This window comes from Peromyscus maniculatus, chromosome 8, assembly GCF_049852395.1.
Source record: "Peromyscus maniculatus bairdii isolate BWxNUB_F1_BW_parent chromosome 8, HU_Pman_BW_mat_3.1, whole genome shotgun sequence".
Classification (NCBI taxonomy): domain Eukaryota; kingdom Metazoa; phylum Chordata; class Mammalia; order Rodentia; family Cricetidae; genus Peromyscus; species Peromyscus maniculatus.
This window is the reverse complement of record NC_134859.1, coordinates 48,343,331-48,349,520: the sequence shown is the minus strand read 5'-3', so window position 1 is coordinate 48,349,520 and position 6,190 is coordinate 48,343,331.

The window sequence follows — 6,190 nt, the reverse complement described above, 5'->3', positions numbered from 1 at the left end:
GGTGTGATTGTGTTAAATACACCACCAATCTCACTGCCTCACACGGCAAGGTTGGTGAAGTAGGCCATGACAAGAAGACGCGGGTGTTAGAGGCCCCCAGACCCGGGGGGGGGGGGGAAGCAGAATGTACTGTGAGAGGTTTGATCGAAGAGAATCTGGACACAGAGGCACAACTTTCACAAGTGTAGGCGGAGTGAGGGGTGCCTAAAATGAACACTGATCACACAGGCATCAGAAAGAGGGAGGGCTTTGGGATAAAGAGGAGAAACGGGGTCACTGGAGCCCACGAAGGCCGGCTCCGGGATGGCTGTCTCATATTCTTATGTTCTTAGTTTTCTTCTTTCTCTTTATTTGTGAAAAATTTGCATAGCATGCAGCTCATAGACAACCCAAGGGCTCTCATATGCCCAGAGAGTCGTACGACCCTCAGTTCTCTAGTGCCATCAACACCAGAAAGACGTCTGTACTCAGTGGCACCCTTCCTTCCCCACAACGCCCCCATAGCTCCTGTCAATCACCGACTTCCTTTTTTTCTCTTGCCCATTGTGTGCATCTCACACATAGGCGCTTCTTGTTATTTGCACCAGTCACAGCCTATGAAGCCTTGGTGAAGACTGAACTAGGGAAGGCTGGGTCACTGCATTTCTAGAACACATATTCTGCTCTAGCTCTGCTTACAGGTCTGCACTGAACTGGCTAGCACAAAACTCACCTTGTCTATACCTCTGTAGGGCACATCACAGTTTTCTTATATTTAGGAACATGAGATGTTGACACTGTACTTGGGCAATTAAAAGTGATGCAATCATTAACAAATGGTATAAAAATGGGGGCTGGAGAGACAGCTCGCTGGTTAAGAGAGCGCTTGCTGCTCTTGTAAGAGGACCTAAGTTCTGTTCCCAGCACCCATGCTGGAGGGCTCATAAGTGCCTGTAACTCAGGGTCTAGGAGATCTGGCGCCCTCTTCTGGACTCTGTGGGAAACTTCACTCACACATTCACATACCCATCCCACCCCCTACATAGACACATAATTAAAATAAATCCTTTAAAAAAACATTTAAAAAATAGAAAAGTTTTTCATGTGTTGAACAGACAGACCGAAGGATGCCTCATGAGCCCTGAAACAGGATGCAGAGTGTAGCTTGCTTTGGCTGCAGTTGGGAACATGTGCAGTTGGCTCCTTAAATTTGAGGCTGTTTGTACTTGCCTGTAAATGACTGTATAAGTACTGAGAGTATAATTTTGGGGATTAATAATACACTTTTGCAAATAGGTGAATCTGCAGATGTGGAACCCCTGAATAAGAAAGATTAGTGTATGCGTCTCATGACACTGGGACCCGTGAGTGGCCTCTCTCCCTCAGCACGTTATCAGCCATCCATGTTGTAGCATGTCATCAGTACTTCCATTCCTTCCTCGTTGCCAAAGAATACTCCACTGTACGGATATAGTACATTTTATGTGTGCAGTAATACATTGGTGCGTGTTGGGGTTACTTCTGCTTTGGGGCTATAAACCTGCACAGGAATACACTGACAAGGGGCTGAATGGCTAAGGGTATTTGCTGTTCTTCAAGAGGCCTTGAGTCTGGTCACTTGTGTCAGGTGACTCCAACCATCTGTAACTCCAACTTCTGGGGATCTAATGCAGTCTTCTGACCATGTGGGTGTGTCCACATGGGATAGACACACACACACACACACACACACACACACATATACACACACACACACACAAGTCATTTTAAAAGTCAATGTACTGAAAACTTTTATATATGTAACCAAGGCTAACATTTCTGGATCATATAGTAACTTGGCTTGTGGCATTTCTGGATCATACAGAAACATCATTGTTCTCGGCATTTCTGGATCATAGAGTAACACTAAGTTCTGGAGAACCTGTTTACAAGGCAGCTGCCCTGGAGACCTCCACTAGAAAGAGCCTGGATAGCATTTGCTCTCCGCCTCCGATCACAGTCATCCTTCTGAGAACACAGCAAGCCACCGTAGCTTCCAGCTGAGTCTCTCTAACAACGTCAGCGTCTTTGATGGGTATGTATTTAGTGTCTGGAAACATGGGCGTCTCTTTTCCACAGTTCCCACCTTTCTTTACTCTCAGGGGCCTTTGCAGGAGGCTGTACCTGGATGGTTGGAGCAGTTCAAGCCCTCTCTCCTTAAGTTTGTCAAGTATTTGGGGGGTAAGGCCAGAGGGCAAGGAGCATACAGGTTTCCAGTGCCTCTTTCTCTTGGGCTATTTGTGGAAATGCATCTGAGGGGCCACTAAGAAGCTCAGGGACTCACGGCCACCATTCTGATAGCTGTCAGGTAATGAGGCAGGTATGATGTACATGTGTAAAAATCCATGTCGGGGAGAAACACTCAGGTCTAACTTTCTTTTTTGACTCTTCCTAAGCCTGGCTGCTTCGCCTCATCTAAGTATGGGCCCTGAGCTGCTTGACTGCACACTGCTTAGCTTTTGATCGGCTTCACCAGAGTCTGGATTCGGAGATGAGCCTGCAGAGCTCACCAGCCTCGGTGTGAAGGGACACTGGTTCCAAGTCACCACTTCCTCTCATCATTTATTGCTGCCGCTCTGAACATCACCAAGACTGTCCTCACTCCCAGCCTCCACTGCTTCTGTTAGTACAGCCAGGCACTGTGCTAAGTATTTTAATGTAATTTTTGTTTAACACTGAGGTGATACTGAACACTAAAAATGTATTAGTCAGCTAATCTTTTCATAGTGCCAAACGTTTTTAATGTATTATTCTTTGAACCCGTATGCAGCACTGGGATGGGAGGGTGTTTTTCTTTTCCCTCAGCTGTTGGTGGGCACTACCACATTCGTTCTACCCTCTAACACGCTCCTTCCCGCCCCTGGCCCCTTTCCAGCCCTTGACCAGGAGGAGTCCAGGCATCCAGACTTCCTAGGGCTTCGGCAGACAAATTGCTATAGGAGTGTGTTTTTATTTCCAAGGTTGTAAACTGCACCAAAATAGATTTTACACAATTTACAACGTGTTTGACAAGCAAACAGGTTGCTGCTGCCAAATGCTGGTTTTTAATTGAACTTGTATTTGAGTCCTGGGGACAATAAATACCCTACCCATGGGGGTATAAAGCCATAGTAAAGGCACTGGAGGTCTCCTGGGAAGGCCAGAGGGCAAGGAGCGTGCAGGTTTCCGGGCACCTCACTGTCTTGGGTTATTTGTGGAAATGTATCTGAGGGGCCACTAAGGAGCTAAGGGATTCCTGACCACCATTCTGATAGCTGTCAGGTAATAAGGCAGTCATGACTTCTGTATGTGTAAAAATCAATGTGAGTGAGAAAACACACAACGTTTATGTTTCCGGCCTGGCTTAATTTGCTTAATACTATGACTCCCAGTCCTGCTTATATTTCGTCAAATGATGCCATTTCACTAGTTTTAATGGCTGAGTAAGACTCTATTGGGCATGTACACGCCACTTTCCTTTATCCATTCGATGGATAAAGTCGATGGCTGTTGTGTTTGCTACTTATCCAGTTGCTATGATGAAACACCTAATGAACTTAAGTGGGGAACCGGTATTTTGGCTCATATGGTCTGTCATGAGGGGAGACAGCTGCAGGAGGTCGAGGCAGCTGGTCACAATTTGTCCATAGTCAGGAAGCAGAGAGATGAACCCAGCTTGTGGCTTGCTTTCTCTCTCTCTCTTTTTTTTTTTTAGTCGACCAAGAAATGACGGCGATCTTGTCTGTAACTCCAGTACCAGAGGCTCCAATACCCTCTTCCGGCCTCAGTGGGTTCTGCATGCATATGGCTCACAGACCTGCATGCATGCAGAACACCTGTACACATTAAAGAAAATAAAAAGTCTGTAAAAGACAAACGCACTGCCATCTGCTCATATTACACAACGCAGCCCTCATCTAGTTGAAATTGTGTACCCTTACCACCGTGGCTTCAATTCTGGACTCCATATGCACCTGCAACCACCTTTGTAGTCTTTGATTCTATGTTCTCCACTTCTCTGTCTCTATAGGTGAGATCATGTGGCATCATTTCATCCTACTGAGCACATGTCTTTGTTTCAGTGGCCATTGACCAATGGGTAATGGTGGCAATGACGATGTTGGTGACGAGACTCACCCTTATAACTAGTGTCACCTCGAATACACTTGTGAGTTGAAGCAGCAGATGGGGTTGAGAGGTGGGATATGCATGAGATGACAAACCATATCCAGAGCATAAGGAAAAAGGAGTCAGGGTCCCGGACATAGTTAAGAAGCAAGGTTCCCTCAGGACATGAAGCAGCAGGTCCTCCAGTGGATAGACAGCAAAGTAGGACAGGCAGATTCAGTGATAACAGTGGCTCTCATAGCCGAGTTTTGAGCGCTCTGGTATGACAGCCCATTTCTGTTGTGAACTTTGAAATGAGTCCGTCCACATAGCATTGGTAGAGAAGTTGGGCACTGAGAAGGCTGGAGAAGTTTTACAAAAAGCTGCCGTGGAGGCTCAGGTGATGAACCAGCCAGAGATATCTGGAGGGGCTGCCTTCATGAACGTGTGGGCTCAGGATTTAGGATGGCTTAGTCCACACTGCGGGGTGCGTTTCTCCTGCTGCTCAAACACAGGAAGTGAGTACATACAGTGGGTTTTCCTGTGAGTGGATTTCAGCCAGGTCTAACAAAACTCCATGGAGCAAGCAGCTTGGGGTACAGGATACCGGCAATTCCAGTGATGAAATACTGCATCCCGTACTGGAACCTAGAAATACGGAAAAGTGAAGAAAAGAGAGGGCTGGAGGATGGGGAAACTAAACGAAGGAGCTACAGGTCACAGTGAGGCCGAGAGCTATTTTGGTAGCTGCACTTTAAAAGGCCAGGCTGGAAAAGGAGGAAGCTGTGGTCAGAAGCAGGGCGCTTATGTTATTGACCCTGGAGGTGGTGTTGAGAGCCAGTGAGAAGGAAGAGTCAGGAAAGTCCCTGGAGCTTAAGAGATGAAGGCTGAAAGCCTCAGTGTGTTAGATGAAGTATGTTTGATACATAAAACTTGTTTTCTTTACTTAAAAAAAATCATTTGCAAAAGAACGCATCCTGTTTTTATTTCTATTAGTTCTTATTTCAAGGTTTAAAAACCACATCCTCAAACATAGATTTCCTCAGTTATCTTTATCAAGATAAAGAATACCATGGCCCCTGGGGACGATGAGGAAACGGTGCTTTCTCCTAGGCTTTCAGCCTTTTGTGTTCCCTTGCAGCACATTAGACTCTCAGGATTATAATTAGGTCTTTATTTTTATGCTGCAAGTCTCCTGTGTCTGAGCTGGGCTTTACACTTTCATTCTGCTGTGTGGTCGCAGAAGGCCACCATCTAGACTTTTAACTTTCTTTGTCCTTGTTTTAGTGGTCACTGCCAGGGCCTTCACAGCCTGGAGGCCTGTGTTTGACTTACTCATCTTTGTTTAAATCAGGTACTGCATCGTTTTGTTTAGGAGGATGTCAAACCAGGCATGGTGGTACACAACTCTCATCTCATCACTCAGGATGCTGAGGCAGGAGGATTGTGAAGACTTATTTCTATTCTACCCTGGAAACATTCTTAGAGTAATTCTTAGATATCTAGCGTAGATGCTGATGGCGGTAATAATAAAAGGAAAAACAACAGCGATCACTGTCTGGTCTGAGTGTCACTCTGAAATCAGAGCAGGAGGCAAGGGCTTGGGGTAAACTGTGTTTGGAAAGTGACTTCAGCAAGCAGAAGTCAGGGGAGGGGGACAGGCAGAAATGAGAAAAGCCATAGGAGTCATTCTAGCGACCCTGTGGCAATTTATATCAATGTCTGTTAGAAGCCGTCTGAGGAACCATATAGATTATATCTACAGCTCGGAGACAGGACATTCATACACAACTGAGACACTCCCTTCTTTACTCAGCTATGTGTAGGCACAAAGTGACAAGATTCTTGGTGGTCGGAGAAGCATTGGAAGTTCTCCAAGTGCTAGCGGGAGAAGCAGCAGGCTGAAGGTGTGCTCAGGGACTGGACACCGGGGCTTCGGCTGCAGTCACAGTGGCCAGACTGGACACCTGTGCTCTTAGATCCCCTCCTTTCCTTCCTTCCTCCTTTCCTTCCTTCCTCCTTTCCTTCCTTCCTCCTTTCCTTTCTTCCTCCCTCCCTCCCTCCCTCCCTCCCTCCTTCCCTCCCT